The following is an 18,620-nucleotide window of genomic DNA, read 5'->3' as shown; positions in this document are numbered from 1 at the left end:
TTGCTAAAATACAGATCTGGACCTTCTATCAGTCAAAGTGGAATCACCCTAGAATCAACAAGATGAGCCATAACAACTTCGATGAAATGTACTTGGGAATCCATGCAAGATAAGTGCCAAAATTAATGACTTTTTTGCAGTGACTTCATTATTTCAATTCTGTCGATACCATCCACACTCAATAACTTTGTTGTTGCCTGATAAAGCGAACATATGCTGCGTGAGCAACATTATTAATCTAATTTCTAACTTACTTTGAAAGTGGTGGTATTGTTAGAACGTGTATTAGCTTACTAGAAAAATTGCTACTGTTTTACTTGTTTTACTCACAAATCAGATCACACAGTAATTTGGACAAGAACTTCCACGCCTCGGGCATGGATGTGTGTGATGTCCTTAGGTTAGTTAGGTTTAAGTAGTTCTAAGCTCTATGGGACTAATGCCCACAGAAATTAAGTCCCATAGTGTTCAGAGCCATTTCAACCATTTGACCCTACGACTTATCTTAGATGATAGATTAAGGAAAGGAAAACCTACGTTTCTAGCATTTGTAGACTTAGAGAAGGCTTTTGACGATGTTGACTGGAATACTCTCTTTCAAATTCTGAAGGTGGGAGGGGGGGGGGGTAAAGTACAGGGAGCGAAAGGCTATTTACAATTTGTACAGGAACCAGATGGCAGTTGTAAGAGTCAAGGGACATGAAAGGGAAACAGTGGTTGGGAAGGGAGTGAGACAGGGTTGTAGCCTGTCCCCGATGTTATTCAATCTGTATATTGAGCAAGCAGTAAAGAAAACAAAAGAAAAATTCGGAATAGGAATTAAAATCCATGGAGAAGAAATAAAAACTTTGAGGTTCGTCGATGATATTGTAATTCTGTCAGAGACAGCAAAGGACTTGGAAGAGCAGTTGAACGGAATGGACAGTGTCTTGAAAGGAGGATATAAGATGAACATCAACAAATGCAAAACGAGGATAATGGAATGTAGTCGAATTAAGTCGGGTGATGCTGAGGGAATTAGATTAGGAAATGAGACATTTAAAGTAGTAAAGGAGTTTTGCTATTTGGGGAGCAAAATAACTGATGATGTTCGAAGTAGAGAGTATATTTAATGTAGACTGGCAATGGCAAGGAAAGCGTTTCTGAAGAAGAGAAATTTGTTAACATCGTATAGATTTAAGTGTCAGGAAGTCGTTTCTGAAAGTATTTGTGCGGAGTGTAGCCATGTATGGAAGTGAAACATTGATGATAAATAGTTTAGACAAGAAGAGAATAGAAACTTTCGAAATGTGGCGTTACAGAAGCATGCTGAAGATTAGATGGGTAGACCACATAACCAATGATGATGTATTGAATAGAATTGAGGAGAAGAGGAATTTGTGGCACATGTTGACTAGAAGAAGGGATCGGTTAGTTCTGAGGCATCACGGGATCACGAATTTTGTATTGGAGGGCAGCGTTTAGGGTAAAAATCGTAGAGGGAGACGAAGAGATGAATACACTAAGCAGATTCAGAAGGATGTAGGTTGCATTAGGTACTGGGAATTGAAGCAGCTTTCACAGGATAGAGTAGCGTGGAGAGCTGCATGAAACTCAGGAGTGAAGACCACAACAACAAACTAAGGACATCACACACATCCATGCCGGAGGCCGGAGGCCTTCAAAATGGTACCTTTAACGGAGATGCATTCTAAGCCGAGAGCTGGCAGTGAGTTTCTTTGGCGGAAAATCGACAGGTAATATCCGGAGTACCAGAGGGAAGTGTCATAGGACAGTTGCTGTTCACAATATATACAGGGTGTAGATTATGTCCGGGAACACTTTCAATTATATATTGCACAAGAACCAAACTTTGCACGACGGGTTGCTTGTGCCCGGCAAAGAGAAGCGGACGTCCCAGTGTCAGGGAAGTGAATTTGGAGCACGTACGAGAGACATTCGTAAATAGTCCAAAGAAATCTATGCGTCGTGCATCCCATGAACTCGAAATGGCTCCGATGACAGTGTAGAAAGTCCTGCAATAGAAGCTGTCTATGAAACCATTCAAATTGGATCTAGTACAGAAGCTCAATGACGGCGACAATGACCACCGTTTTGAGTTTTGTTCTCAGTTGCAACAGGTCAAATGAGGATGGGGGTGGCATTGTCGATCGCTTAATTTTTAGTGATGAAGTCGCTTTTCACAATAATGGGAAAGTGAATAGACATAATTGTCGAATCTGGGACACAAAGCATCCACACGAATGCATTGAATTTGAAAGTGATTCTCCAATTTTAAATGATTTTTCTGCCTTTTCACGTCGAAAACTGTACGGGCCATTCTCCTTCGCCGAGAGCATTGCCACTGGATATTCCTACTTGGACATGTTGCAGCAATGGCTGATGCCTCAAACGCAATCGGACTCTCCGTTCATCTTTCAGCAGGATGGGACTCCACTCCATTTGCATGGTGACGTTCGTGGGTGCCTGAACACGGAGCTGCCGCATCGATTGATCGGCCGTGCTACAGAAGGGGAAAGCTGTTTCATGAAATGGCCTCCCCAATCAACAGATCTCACTCCGTGTGACTTTTTTTCTGTGGGGACACATTAAAGATCTGGTGTATGTACCGCCTCTACCATGTGTTGTAGCAGAGCTCCGCGAGAGAATACGGGAAGGGACTGCCACAGTCAATGATGCCATACTCGGACAGGTATGGCTAGAATTCCATTACCCTATTGACGTCTGCCGGGTCACTCATGGTTCACATATAGAATGATTGTAAAAAAAAAAAAAAAAAAAAAAAAAAAAAAAAAAAAAAAAATAAAAATCTTCAAAATGCAATACGTTTGACATCTGTGCAATGTTTAGTTCTTGTGCAATAAATAATTGAAAGTGTTCTCGGACTTTATGTACACCCTGCACTAATAATCTAGTAGAAAGCCTCGGATGACCTTTAAGGCTATTCCCAGATGATACAGTTGTTTATAGCAAAGTATCAACGACAGCAGGTAGTAAGAATTTGCAGAACGAGCTGGACAGAACTGATGAATGGTGCAGACACTGGCAGTTGACCCTGAACGTAAATGAATGTAACATAATGAGATTTTCACTCTGCAGCGGAGTGTGCGCTGGTATGAAACTTCCTGGCAGATTAGAACTGTGCAGGAGAGCTTCTGTAAAGTTTGGAAGGTAGGAGACGAGGTACTGGCAGAAGTAGAGTTCCGAGGACGGGGCGTGAGTCGTGCTTGGGTAGCTCAGTTGGTAGAGCACTTGCCCGCGAATGGCAAAGGTCTCGAGTTCGAGTCTCGGTCCGGCACACAGTTTCAAATGTAACATATTGCGCATACATAGGAAAAGAACTCCAGTACTGTACAGCTACACTATTGATGACAAACAGCTGGAGAGAGCGTGTGCCATAAAATATCTAGGCGTATCTATCCAGAGCTCTCTTAAGTGGAATGACCATGTAAAACAGATAGTCGGAAAAGCAGATACCAGCCTCTGATTCATCGGAGGAATCTTAAGGAAATGTAACTCATCCACGAAAAAATTCGCTTATAAGGCGCTTGTTTCCCCGATTCTTGAAGATTGTTCATCTATCTGGGATCCCTATCAGGTAGGACTAATGGAGGAGTTAGAGAAGATCCAACGAAGAGGGGCGCATTTCGTCACGGGATCGTTTAGCTGGCGAGACAGCGTTACAGAGATGCTTCAAACTCCACTGGCAGACGATACAAGAGTGACGTTGTGCGTCACGGAGAGATTTGCTATTGAAATTCCGGGACAGCACTTTGAAAGACGTGCACCTCATTCACCATTCAGTGCTCGTATTTCATATTTCTAATCCCAGCATTCTGGTACTCGGTAAAATAATAATTCAGGTAATATTAACAATTTCTATGGGTTCTATTTGACCATTTTTACAGCTTGTCTCACACTGATCTGTGAGAGGAGCCTGGCGCTAGAAATTTTCTTTATTTATGGGCGAGGGTAGCAGTCTTCCTAGCAGCCATGATGGCTTCCCGTTTCCCATCCCTTTTCCGATCGCCAGGGTAGCACGTGGCGTCGTTTGGAAGTTCAGTACTGGTCAAATATTCTCCTGTTCTCAGTTCCCCAACCTACCTTACCAACCTTGTGACTGCTATTTCTGCTCGATTTTAATGTCACGAGGTCACCTCCCTGTGAGATTCTGGCCCTATGATTGGCCAGTCCAGGTGCGCGCCCGTTTTTCGCGGGTACGCGCCAACCGCCATCCGCGGGTGGAGTGTGGACAAAAGGGGCAGTAGGTCAGTTCTAGTGTGACCGTGCTGGAGACCGGAGGTGCTGCTTCCAAGAGATGAAGTTCGGTAAGCATGAGCGCCGACGTGCACCGTAGATTCTCGCCCTGCGGCCCAGAGGGAACCTGATAGGTCATTTTGAATAGTTTCGCGTCTTGCGGGTTTTATTGCTTTAGTATGGGAGGCTACCTAGCAATTCACGCAAGTAGCATCTTTCTTAGTCTTTGGCTGATTCATGGTGGTGGTCGTTGCATGCCTGCAACACCCCCCTTTAGTAAATTGGACCCTATTGGATAATACGGCCATCGTTTAGAAGGTCGTGCAGGTTTCGCGACACTAACGAAAGTATAAAGATTCAATATCGCGCGCCTGGCACGACCATTGCACGCATGGCACCGATAACAGTAGTAGTCATGTTAAACTATTCCCCATTGATAAACTGGGAAGTGTTCACGGCTCAGTGTGAGTACGTGAGCACTAAATCCACTTGATGTGGTGGATGTAGTGGCCTCTGTTTTATCTTGCTGCTTTAGACAGAAATATCAAAAATCACAGCCCCTACAGCAAGGAATAGTAACCTGAAAATAACGAGCCACCGCTATTAACTTTTCAATAAGAGTCCGACAACATATTACTTCCCCCCCCCCCCCCCCCCCCACTACCGGCCGGTGTGGCCGTGCGGATCTAGGCGCGTCAGTCTGGAACCGCGTGACCGCTACGGTCACAGGTTCGAATCCTGCCTCGGGCATGGATGTGTGTGATGTCCTTAGGTTAGTTAGGTTTAAGAAGTTCTAAGTTCTAGGGGACTGATGACCACAGATGTTGAGTCCCATAGTGCTCAGAGCCATTTGAACCATTTGAACTTCCCCCCACATACATGTCACGTATTGACCAAGAGGAAAAATTCGAGAAATTGAAGCCAATACATAGGCTTACCGACAATCATTCTTCCCACGCACTATTCGCGAGTGGAACAGAGTTGGAGGGATCACATGGTGGTACCGAAAGTACCCTCCGCCGCACACCATTAGGTGGCTTGCGGGGTATGATGTAGATGTAGAAAACCAGAGCATCTCAGATATTCATAGGCACTTAAAGAACGTCTGCAGAAATCTGGCAGTGAACAAAAGTATGGTCAGTTGTTGGGCGAGGCTTCTATCTTCATCGCAAAAACGTGGGGAAAATCTGTGCGATCTCCTGCATGCAGGCCGGCCGCACACAACTGCCGCGATTGTGGTGTTGGTACGTGCGCACACTCTCATTCCAGGAGATCGACGGATCACAACCAGCAACCTCGCTACTCTGTTGATGGTGCGGACATAACCGTGTACCAGATGGGGTACTCTTTTAAAGGTGTGTGTCCGTTAGGTTTGCCGCCGTCTAACCGAAGACCACAAAGAGCAAGAAAGACCATCTGTGAGGAATTGCTTGCGCTCTACAAGGCTGATGGCAACAATTTTTGTCAGACATCGTCTCAGGTGATCAGACATAGGCTCAGCACTTCGAACAGGAAACAAAACAGCAATCTCTGGAGTGGCGCTACACCACCTCTCCTCCGAAGAAAAAGTTTGAAGCCGCACTGTCAGCCGGTAAAGTAATAGTGAGGATCTTCTGGGACTCTGGAGGGACCATTCTGTTTGATGTCCTCCCTCATGGTGAAACGGTCAACTCTGAAGTTTATTGTGCTGCTCTCAGGAAATGGAAGAAACGACTTCAGTGCTCGCTTCGCTAACGAACTGTTCCTTCTGCATGACTACGCAAGGCCTTACGCAAGTCTTCACACCAGAGAGGCGCTCACAAATCTTCGTTGGACTGTTCTGTCTCATCGGCCCTACAACCCGGATCTCGGACCTTCCGATTCCTATCTGATTGTCCAAATGAACGATGCACTCCACGGGAAGCAGTATGAGGATGAGGGGGAGTTTACTGAGGCAGCACGACGTTGGCTCCGACATCGACCAAAAGAGTGGTAACATGCGAGCATACAGACCCTCCCAGTAATGTGGCTCCAGGCCGTCGCAGTGAACGGAGATTACATTGAAAAACAGGGGTTTGTAGCCAAAAGTGTGGGGAAAAACATGATGTTTTTGAGTCCTGAAAGAAAGCAACCTGCTTTCAGGAAATAAATTTGTTGCTTTACTTACTGAACACCGTAAGTAGTTTATTAGTTTCGTCTGACAATTAATGTTTGTTTCCATGTTCCGGGATATTTAGCTCTTATGACGTAGTTGAGTGTCACCGCAAAATCGGTTCTTACTCCCGCCCCCCTCCAAAGATATTTCAGGAAAACTGTCAGCCATTCCTAAATCTACATCTACATCTACATCTACATGGGTGCTCTGCAAATCACATCTAAGAGCCTGGCAGAGGGTTCATCGAACCACCTTCACAATTCTCTATTATTCCAATCTCGTATAGCGCGGAAAGAATGAACATCTATACCTTTCCGTACGAGCTCTGATTCCCGTTATTTTATCTTTGCGATCGTTCCTCCCTATGTAAGTCGGTGTCAACAAAATATTTGCGCAATCGGAGGAGAAAGTTGGTGATTGGAATTTCGTGAGAAAATGGTTCAAATGGCTCTGAGCACTATGGGACTTAACATCTGTGGTCATCAGTCCCCTAGAACTTAGAACTACTTAAACCTAACTAACCTAAGGACATCACACACATCCATGCCAAAGGCAGGATTCGAACCTGCGACCGTAGCAGTCCCGCGGTTCCGGACTGAGCGCCTAGAACCGCTAGACCACCGCGGCCGGCCATTTCGTGAGAAGATTGCGTCGCAACGAAAAACGCCTTTCTATTAATGATGTCCATCCCAAATCCTGTATCATTTCTGTGACACTCTCTCCCATATTTCGCGATAATACAAAACGTGCTGCCTTTCTTTGAACTTTTTCGATGTACTCAGTCAGTCCTATCTGGTAAGGATCCCACACCGCGCAATAGTATTCTAAAAGAGGACGGACAAGCGTAGTGTACGCAGTCTCCTTAGTAGGTCTGTTACATATTCTAAGTGTCGTGCCAATGAAACGCAGTCTTTGGTTTGCTTCCCCACAATATTTTCCGTGTGTTCCTTCCAATTTAAATTGTTCGTAATTGTAATACCTAGGTATTTAGTTGAATTTACGGCTTTTAGATTAGACTGATTTATCGTGTAACCGAAGTTTATCGAGTTCCTTTTAGCACTCATTTGGATGACCTCACACTTTTCGTTATTTAAGGTCAACTGCCACTTTTCGCACCATTCCGATATTTCTTCTAAAACGTTTTGCAGTTTGTTTTGATCTTCTGATGGCTTTATTAGTCGATAAACGACAGCGTCATCTGCAAACAACCGAAGACGGCTGCTCAAATTGTTTCAGTAAATTGATCTACAAAACAGGGAGAAGTGGCTTGAGGTGATGTTCTTTCAGTAGAAATTGGTAAAGGTTGAATAAAAGTTAAGTAAAGGGAACTTGCAAAATAATTTACTGAATTTCTGGCAACTGTTCAGACATTTTTACGTTACAGTGTTCGAAACAATCGAAATAAGTAGTCACTTATTAAACTGAAAATAGCTCCAGTACATAAGAAAGAGCTCGGTGCTTATCGACTCACATAAGAGAACTGGACAGGAAATGCTGGGGAGGTATATTGTGTCTGTGAACTGAAAATCGGGTGGGAAAGACGTGTTTACTGGAAAAACACTACAGATGCCGTACAGGATGACTAAGAATCAATGTCATCTCTAGCTGTGTAGAGATTTGCATAGTTTCTGTCCTTATGCGTTACTTGCGTCAGTGGTATTCATACCTGTTATCTGCTTTCCATGTAGTGTTAACGCATGTTGTGCGAAATAACCACTGGACGGTGATAATGTGCAGTGCGTCGGCAGTGCTTCAATTTGGTGTGTTGTGGTAGGTTGATATGAGTAATTTAATGTGTTTTAATTCTGTACTGTAAATATTTTCGTTAGGAGCAGCGGATTTCGAGTTAATCGAGAAGAACATCAAAAGTTTCCGTTACTCGCCTCATTCCCATCCGAAGAGTCACATGCCACCGGTCAGGCTTTCTAGTTTGTCGTCCAGCACACTTCCTCCTAGTAATGTGCAAAAATTTACGACTTGACGATTTTTCCTCTGTTTTACCTTTTTTTGTTCTTGTTCAGTAGGGTAACATACCCATAAATTTAACGGATGTGATTGCTTCCAGTAAGAACAAAGAAGGGAAAGAAAAGATGCAGAAGGCAAGAAACCAATCAACCGTGTCTCGGTTGTGGCAACGTATTCACTTTCCGTCTGTGAAACAGGAACCTGCCAACCTGTGGGTACAACATAAAGAACATTTTCAGATCGTGAGCGAAACAAACGTGAAAGTATCGAAAGGTTTCGTAAAAAACCTTCACTAACACCCTTGATAAATAAACAATTGAATGTATCTTTGTTAGTACACTGTTGAATACATACGCTGTTGGAAAAAAGAAGCTGCAACTCCTTCAAGAAAACGGTCGTCATGTTGAATAGTCATGTAACAAGTAGGTCTTCATTGTAATTCATCATATGATAAGAATTTCTGACCAAATGAAACACACGTGTCACTGTTAAACATGTCCAGACAGTCCTATCAATACTCTGTCTGAAGTGCAAGCATGAATTCTCGCATGCCAATCATCATAAAGGTACCCAATGGCTTCCTGTTACAGTTTGCCTCAATCACCTTGCCCTTTTTGTTGAAATTCAGCAATGGCTGTTTGAAACTCTGAAGAACGAGCAGGTTCCTTCTTCATCGTGCCCCATACACGTTCAATATCGGCGAGAGATCCGGTGAGATTGTTAGCCAGGGCAGTTGCTCTGCAACACGAGTAGCTCGATGCATTACAGCAGCCGTGTGTGGGCGTGCGTTGCCCGGCTGAAAGAGCACACCACCCAACTACAATAGTATCACACGGTCCATTATTACGACAGATAACTACTGACGACGACAGGAGATGTTGTTGAAAGCTTGAGTTTACATACAAATCCAACTCATGAGGAAATCCTAGGAACTTTTATCCAAGAAAGTCACCTCTAAAGATTATATTCTCGTGTAATATATTTTGTTGTGATTATTACTCAAGTCTGTAGGCGAAAAACAGGAAACATATAAAATAATGAAGGAATTGAATATATCATAGGTCACAGTAACTGGTCAATAAAATGTATGACTCGAATGTCGTAATTGGAGAAAGCTGGTTGGAAAGTTCCGACTGAGGGAAAAAATAGCAGACCACATTATCAGGTTCATTTTTAAAATGCCAGTGAAAGGGCCGTAACTTACACTTTCAAGATATTTAGTATGTTCAGTAGCAATGAAAACAATCAACGACATGCCTGTATCTGTTCAAAATAACACGAGACAAAACACTGCCAACTGGAACAGAAATGGACCTACCATCACAGTTGAAGGTCTGAAAAAGCGCCATTAGAAGTGCAGACTCGCTTCATCCGTACTGCCAGTCCAAAGATGTAGTAACTGTACACAGATTTTGTGTGATATAGTCAGAACGTCAGCATCTGGAAGACTGCTCTCAAGATCGGCATAAACACAGCGTCAGCTACTCTTTAAAAATATTGTCTCTAAAATCAACAGGCAAAAAGTTGTGTATATTTATGCTTATTAGAACTGTTCTTATTTTTTAACAAATTCGACGTCTCATACATGTGTATATTGCTTTTTAGCCATGCAGTAAATTTGTAATTTACCTCGAAGTTAGACAATATCGATGTATCGGCCGGATTACTGACGGTGATCGATGTCTAGATGTCGATGTAGAAACCGAAAGCAGAAACGATGACTTTTAAACTTCGTACATTCCCAACTGGGCCGGCCGGTGTGGCCGAGCGGTTCTAGGCGCTTCAGTCCGGACCCGCGTGACTGCTACGGTCGAAGGTTCGAATCCTGTCTCGGGCATGGATGTGTGTGATGTCCTTAGGTTCGCTAGGTTTAAGTAGTTCTAAGGGACTGATGACCTCAGATGTTAAGTCCCATGGCGCTCAGAGCCATTTGAACCCAACTGAAAGAGACGTCTGGGAAGGCATGCAAAAAAGCAAAAAAAGGCATCTCCTGGCACCCACCTTACTGTATGCTTGCTCCCATATAACGTCTAGCCGGCCGGTGTGGCCGTGCGGTTCTAGGCGCTTCAGTCGGGAACCGCGTAACCGCTACGGTCGCAGGTTCGAATCCTGCCTCGGGCATGGATGTGTGTGATGTACTTAGGTTAGTTAGGTTTAAGTAGTTCTAAGTTCTAGGGGACTGATGACCTCAGATGTTAAGTCCCATAGTGTTCAGAGCCATATAACGTCTAGTCCAGGTCCTCCCTTAGTCGACAGAAATTGGAAATCTTTGTGTTAATAGTATACTCTCTTCAGAGTTCTCCGAACAACTTTCCTAATTCCACAGTATCGGACAGAAGTAGTAATGGCCGATCCAGTTCTTAATATGAGCAGCTTTTGTTGAAAGTATCTGCGAACAACGAGTACACTGTGGCCCCTTAAGCTATCTCAGCCAAGCATGTGCGTGTAAATACTGTACAGCGTATGTTGGGGGACAGTACATCCACTATCAAAATCATCGCCGCCCTCTCTCCCTTTTCAGTTTGGTAATAGTTTTAGTTGAACGGCGCTCGCAGAAGAAATAACATTTTCAGAAAAGTGTCACCATTATCACACGTCGAGAGAAAGGTCTCTCATCGACATTTACAGAAGAAGCGAACAAGTGTGAGATGTTGTTGCGCTCCTAGTCGCTACTTAATGACGTTCACAAGTGTGGGCAGCTGCCGTAGCGGTGAGCCTAATAATTGAATTACGTTTGTAGATATTGGAGGCAATAAACTGATGGCAAATCATCGCTTCGCATGCCTGATAGATTACTTGAAGGCACATTTATCTACATCCGTTGGCTCTACAGCAGAAGATAACACACAGAACAGCGAGAGAAGGTCAACAGTGAACAGGAAGATATCGTCATCAGTATCGGAGAAGCGCATGCGCTCTCACTGATTAGCTGATTAAGTGGTTCGTTCATGGTAATGAGTAGTATTCGCCATGGTCGGAAGTGATGGTCTTAGGACGTCAGTCTTGAATACGACGTCTCAGAATTTCATTCACCTGCTCGTGGTACGTGATGCACTTACACCGAAATTCACAGACTACCAAAACTTACGTTTGTAATGAAATATTTTATTCTACAAGATTTTTTCGTAGATACTTATTTAACGTTACTATGTTAATGGAATTTGACCTTTAGATTTTCTGTAGGGCTCGGCATCAGCAACTTACTTATCAGATTTCTTGGTGTATTGCTGCATCTCTAAAGACAAATAGATGTTGTGAACGTCGATAGCCTCATGACAAGGTCTTTTATTCTTTACCACATCGTTTCAGAATTTAATAGTATCTTGGATCTGACTGTACAGTTTATTTTCTTTAAAAACTTAAATTGAAGTAGATAGTAGGGGAAGGCAGTCGCTATTTTTACGTTTTGTTATAGAGTCTGCATTGTTTACTATTTGAGCCCTTTCACCGAGTAAAAGCCTTAGCTTTCGGCATAACCGGTCCTGTCCTACGTGGTACCTACTTTTTCTTCTCAGCAGCGTCCTTATAAGCTCACCGGCATACATCTACATCTACATGGATACTCTTTCGATCACACTGAAGTGCCTGGCAGAGGCTTCATCGAACCACGTTCACAGTGCACACATTCACATTACTCAGGCGATAAAGTATTCTTCTTGGAAGAGACAGTCCTAGCTCGAAAAGCCACTAGGTGTACAAAACCTATAGGAGTCATTAATAACGTACTCAAACATCACCTAGTCCATGAGAAGAATACGCTTTTTAAGACCTGCGCTGGGCTTTGACGCCGAATCAGGGAAGTTAAAGGAAAAGGATACGAAAATTCCAAGAGACTGTGAAATGAAATTCTTGATTTTAAATACCGGTTGCACCGTATGGGATCGCAAAATGGATGAAGATGTATTAAAGGAACATTAAATGTGACACACCGCACATTATCACTGAGGTGACGAAAGTCATAGGATAGCGTTATGCACATGACGGCGGTACTGTCGCGTATACAAAGTGTAAAAGGCAATGCACTGTCAGAACTGTCATTTGCACTCAAGTGATTCATGCGGAAAAGATTTCCGACTTTCCGATGTGATTATGGCCCCACGACGGGAATTAATAGACATTGTACGTGGAATGATGGTTGGAGTTACACGCATGGGGCATTCCATTTCGAAAATTGTTATGGAATTCAATATTCCGGGATTCACAATGTCAACAGTGTGCCGGGTGTATCAAATTTTAGGCATTGCCTCCCACCACGGGCGACACAGTTGCCGACGGCCTTCGCATAACCACCGAGAGCAGGGGCGTTTGCGTAGAGTTGTCAGTGATGACAGACAAGCAACGCGGCGTGAACAATCGCAGATATTAATGCGTGACATACGATGAACGTTTCCGTTAGGGCAGTATAGCGAAATTTTGCGTTAATGGGCTATGGAAACAGATGGCCGACGCGAGTACAGCACGACATCGCCTTTAGTGCCTTTCCTAGGCTTGTGACCATATCGGTTGGACCCTAGACTACTAGAAAATCGTGGCCTGATCACACGAGTCTCGATTTCAGTTGGTAAGAGCTGATGACAGCGTTGAGTGTGTCGCAGACCCCACAAAGCCATGGACCCAAGTTGTCAGCAAGACACTGTCGCTCCATAATGGTTTGGGGTGTGTTTACATGGAAGGGACTCAGTCCTCTGGTCCAACTGAACCGACCATTGACTGGAACTGATTATGTTCAGGTACTTGGAGACCATTTGCTGCCCTTCATGGACATCATGTTCGTAAACAACAATGGAATATTTATGGATGACAATGCACTATGTCACTGGGCAACAATTATTCGCTTATGGTTTGAAGATCATTATGGACAATTCGAGAGAAGATCTGGCCAGCCAGATCGCCCGACATGAATCCCATTGAAAATTTATGAGACATTGTCGAGAGATCAGCTTGTGCTACAAATCCTGCACCGGGATCACTTTTGGAATTTCGATGACTATAAAGGCAGCATGGTTCAATATTTCTGCAAGGGACTTCCAGTGAATTGTTGAGCCCACGCCACGTCGACCTGCTGCCGGGAAAGTGGAGGTCCGACACGATATTACGAGGCATCCCATGACTCTTGTCATCTCAGTGTGTAGTTACGGTGAGCACGTGATACAGGCTTTGTTGCGTGTTTCTTACTTAACTGGCGTCCGGAACGATATTTAGTGGCAGTGATAGGAGCTACTAGCTGGTCAGCTACAGAGGAGGCGATATCTGACGGGAAAAGCAGAAAACCAAACAGATGGTAGAACTCCAGAGAACAGCGAAATGTCTATACATACCACCAATTAAAGTTCCAACACGATGTCATTGTATGTGAAGGCTAATCCTAAGAACTATTGTAGGGATTTTGATACGGTCTTCACAGATAGGTAGGCTGATTCATGAGGAATGTTGGTGATATCACTACACATCATAAACGAGTCGTCCTGTCATTGATAATTAGCTCTACCCTTGCGAAATTAGGTTCGATTGCTCCTACGTTAAAACAAAGACTATTTTCACATGTGAATACATTTATTCGTCTCCAACGAATACATACCAGGCGATAAATTTAAGTTAAAGTAGGTTGTTTAGCGATTCAGAAACCGTGCTCTACCAACATGTGTATCCCTAGTGTGTACCACAAAATGGTTGACTGGACTATTTAATAGATCTTGGCATACAGCAAAAGGGGAAAGGAGTAGATTGGAAAGAGAGACGAATGATACAAAACCTATATTTACACCAGAAAGTAAGGACAAGGATTGGAAATGAAATGTCAGAAGGAAGCAGCATTGAACGAGGTGTTGGACAAAGTTGTTGCCTTTCCCCGCTGTTGTTTAACGTATACCTTGAAGTGATTATTGCGAAATGCATAGATGGGAAAAGCGGAATATGTATTGGTGGAAAGAGAATAGAAGGTATAAGATTTGCTGATGACATGGTATTAGTGGCAGAAAGTGAGCGGACAGTGAATAACATGCTGAAAGATCTGAATGAAGCTTGTGTGGAATATGGGATGCAAATAAACACAGGAAAAACAAAGAGTATGGTCATCAGAACAAGACGCAGACTGTCAAATATTAAAATAGGACAATCTACCATTAGCCAAGTAAGTGCATTTAAATATCTTGGAAGCACAATAACAGAAGACTTGAGATGTCACCAGGAGGTGAAAACTCGAATTGCCATAGCGAAGGAGGCATTCAACAGAAAGAGGAGACTCTTATGTGGCAAATTAGATAAAGGACTAAGGAAAATGCTTGGCAAATGTTTTGTCTGACGTGTGGCAATACATGGGGCAGAAACATGGGCGCTGAGACGAGACGATGAAAAAGGTTAGAAGGATTTGAGATGTGGATGTGGAGGAGAATGGAGAGAATAAGCTGGATGGAAAGAGTAAGTAGTGAAAGGGTATTGGAAAGGGTTGGTGAGAGAAGATGTCTGCTGAAGGTTGTAAGAGAAAGGAAAAAGAACTGGTTCGGACATTCATTGAGAAGGGAGTGCTTGCTAGCAGATGCTTTGGAAGGATTGGTTTGTGGGAGAAAACTGAGGGGAAGAAGGAGATACAAGATGATAGACGACATAAAGGGAAGAGGAAATTATGCAAACCTGAAGAGGATGGCAGAAGATCGGACAGCATGGAGAACTACCATGTGAAAACCTGCCTTTTGGCAGAACACTGATGATAATGATGATGGCATACAGCACTACAAACAGCAATTTGTGTCCCAACTGCAGGTATTTCTACGACGCTTGGAATGCTTGTGAAGCGTCAGAACACGTATATCACTCGTGCAGCACAACTTTTATCAGGTGGAAACCACAAACAAGGAAGATTAAGGTGAAACATGTTTTATAACTGTAGCGACTTACACAGTAGATTGGTATTCATTCTCCTAGTAACTGGTTGTTGAAACTTACCTGTTGTTAATCGGCGTGCGTGGTCGCAGCAAGAAATACCCGCTTGTTGCGGGTTAGGTTAGCGAGTGCAAGTCGCTCTTGAGCCGCTCCTCGTGGCGCCGGGCAGATAAGTGTAGGTGTTATCAGAGATTGTGGAGTGGCGGTGATACGCACTGACTAGGCGATACGGTGGCTATTTCCCAGAAGGAGACACTCCAAACGGACGCGCGTGTGTAATTTGTAGCCTGGGACACACGAACAGGAAGTAGAGGCTGCTCTGCATTAGGCTGGGGTGACAAAGGTCATGGGATGGTCATACGCACATATGCAGGTTGTGGCAAGTAAAAGTGGTCGGGCGAACAGAGAAGAACAGAAGAGGAAAGGAAATACAGCACTGACCTGACTATAGCAGAAGCTGCAACTGACCACCGTGCAGCTCCTGGTACTTTTCGGCCCTCGTCAGAGAGTTGCTGAAGCGGACCGAAGCCGGACTGCTGGAATGTTCTGCAGTTCCTGAAGACTGTGAGGGTTGTTGTGATACCCTCAGACTTGAGGGCTCCTCACGAAAAGCAATCGCACACTGACAGTCAGCCGGCCGGTGTGGCCGTGCGGTTCTAGGCGCGTCAGTTTGGAACCGCGCGACCGCTACGGTCGCAGGTTCCAATCCTGCCTCGGGCACGGATGTGTGTGATGTCCTTAGGTTAGTTAGGTTTAAGTAGTTCTAAGTTCTTGGGGACTGATGACCACAGATGTTGAGTCCCATAGTGCTCGGAGCCATTTTTTCGACAGTCAGGGCCGCGGCCACACGGACCTCTGCTAACAACTCCGTCACCCGTGAAGATGCTCCAAGGTTCGGCCAGTTGTCTGGGCAGTTGCTCCATCGTGCTGGAAGTAACTGTACGTCTTTTCCTGCTACCTTAATGCTCCCACAAGCGGTTTGCACTCTATGGGGCCACTTTTATTTGCACCACTCTATACAAATGGTGGTAGTAACACGCATACGAGGTATCAAACGGCAGTGAATTGGCAGAGTTGTCATCTGCACCCAGGTGATTGATATGAAGAGGTTTCCGAATCGGTTATGCCCGCATGACGGGAATTAACAGACTTTGAATGCGGAATGGTAGCTGGAGCTAGACGCACGGGATGCTCTACTTCGGAAATCGTTAGGGAATTCAATATTCCGAGATCCACGGTGGTTAGAGTGTGGCGCGAATACCAGATTCCAGGCATTAAGTCTCACCATAGACAACGCAGTGGCCGTTTACAGACTGGAACTTCAATTATAACGACCCTGTGAAACTACACTACTGGCCATTAAAATTGCTACACCACGAAGATGACGTGCAACAGACGCGAAATTTAACCGACAGGAAGAAGATGCTGGGATATGCAAAATGATTAGCGTCTCAAAGCATTCACACAAGGTTGGCGCAAGTGGCGACACCTACAACGTGCTGACATGAGGGAAGTTTCCAACCGATTTCTCATACACAAACAACAGTTGACCGGCGTTGCCTAGTGAAACTTTGTTGTGATGCCTCGTGTAAGGAGGAGAAATGCGTACCATCACGTTTCCGACTTAAGGTCGGATTGTAGCCTATCGCGATTGCGGTTTATCGTATCGCGACATTGCTGCTCACGTTGGTCGAGATCCAATGACTGTTAGCAGAATATGGAATCGGTGGGTTCAGGAGGGTAATACGGAACGCCGTGCTGGATCCCAACGGCCTCGTATCAGCAGCAGTCGAGATGACAGGCATTTTATCCGCATGGTGTAACGGATCTTGCAGCCACGTCTCGATCCCTAGTCAACAGATGGGGACGTTTTCAAGACAACAACCATCTGCACGAACAGTTCGACGACGTTTGCAGCAGCATGGACTATCAGCTCGCAGACCGTGGCTGCGGTTACCCTTGACGCTGCATCACAGACAGGAGCGCGTGCGATGGTGTACTCAACGACGAACCTGGGTGCACGAATGGCAAAACGTCATTTTTTCGGATGAATCCAGGTTCTGTTTACAGCATCATGATGGTCGCATCCGTGTTTGTGCGACATCGCGGTGAACGCACATTGGAAGCGTGTATTCCTATCACCCGGCGTGATGGTACGGGGTGCCATTGGTTACACGTCTCGGTCACCTCTTGTTCGCATTGACGGAACTTCGGACAGTGGATGTTACATTTCAGATGTGTTACCACCTGTGGCTCTACCCTTCATTCGATCCCTGCGAAACCCTACATTTCAGCAGGATAATGCACGACCGCATGTTGCAGGTCCTGTACGGGCGTTTCTGAATACAGAAAATGTTCCACTGCTGCCCTGGCCAGCACATTCTCCAGATTTCTCACGAATTGAAAACGTCTGGTCAATAGTGGCCGAGCAACTGGCTCGTCACAATACGCCAGTCACTATACTTGGTGAACTATGGTATCCTGTTGAATCAGCATGGGCAGCTGCACCTGTACACGACATCCAAGCTCTGTTTGACTCAATGCCCAGGCGTATCAAGGCCGTTAGTGCGGCCAGAGGTGGTTGTTCTGGGTACCGTTTTCTCAGGATCTATGCACCCAAACTGCGCGAAAATGTAATCACATGTCAGTTCTAGTATAATATATTTGTCGAATGAGTACCCGTTTATCATCTGCAGTTCTTCATGGTGTAGCAATTTTAATTGCCAGTAGTGTACTCTGTATTTCACACCTTTGTAACAGATAGAAAGTTCATCGAATCACTCTCAAACTATTCTTTTACCCTTCCACTCTCGAAAAGCATGTGGCAGAATCGAGTACTTCAGTTTATCTGTGTGAGCCCTGATTTTATCTTGTTTCATGACGATGATCATTTCTTCATTTCTCTCTGTGTAATTGATCGTCGATAATAATGGTCGCTTTCGGAAGAGAAAGTTGGCGATTAAAATTTCGTGAAAAGATCTCGCCACATCGAAAAACATCTTCGTTTTAACGACTGTCAACCAAAATCGCTTGTCTCATTCGAGCCACACTCTCCCCTATTTCGCGATAGTACAAAACGAGCTATCCTGATCTGAATTTTTCTATGTCCTCTGTCAATCCTATCCGGTAATGATCCATTACCACACAGCAGCGCTGTATTATAGGCAGTCTCTTTAGTTGATTTCTTGCACCTTCTAAGTGTTCAGCCAATAAAACGTACTGTTTGGTTCGCCTTCCTCACAACATTATCTATATGATCGTTCCAGTTTAAGTATTTCCTGATTGTTATCCCTAGGAGTTTAAGGGAATTGACAGCCATTAGATTTGTGTGATTTATTGTGTAACCGAAATTTAAAGGAATCCTTTTAGTGCTCATGTGGGTGAC

At 44.4% G+C, this 18,620-nt stretch overlaps 1 protein-coding gene across 1 annotated transcript in view; it reads right to left on the bottom strand.

The window, feature by feature from the left end:
* The window catches only part of LOC124545467, a 63,287-nt gene extending 47,900 nt beyond the window's left edge, over positions 1-15,387 (bottom strand). Inside the window, exon 1 of the mRNA XM_047124395.1 lies at positions 15,299-15,387. The gene's annotated coding sequence lies outside the window, so the exon portion shown is untranslated. The remainder of the gene's footprint in view (positions 1-15,298) is intronic.
* Between the last annotated feature and the right edge of the window lie 3,233 nt (positions 15,388-18,620).

Source organism: Schistocerca americana, chromosome 8, assembly GCF_021461395.2.
Source record: "Schistocerca americana isolate TAMUIC-IGC-003095 chromosome 8, iqSchAmer2.1, whole genome shotgun sequence".
NCBI lineage: Eukaryota > Metazoa > Arthropoda > Insecta > Orthoptera > Acrididae > Schistocerca > Schistocerca americana.
Note: the sequence above shows the minus strand (reverse complement) of the source record. Positions and strands in the feature narration are given on the sequence as shown.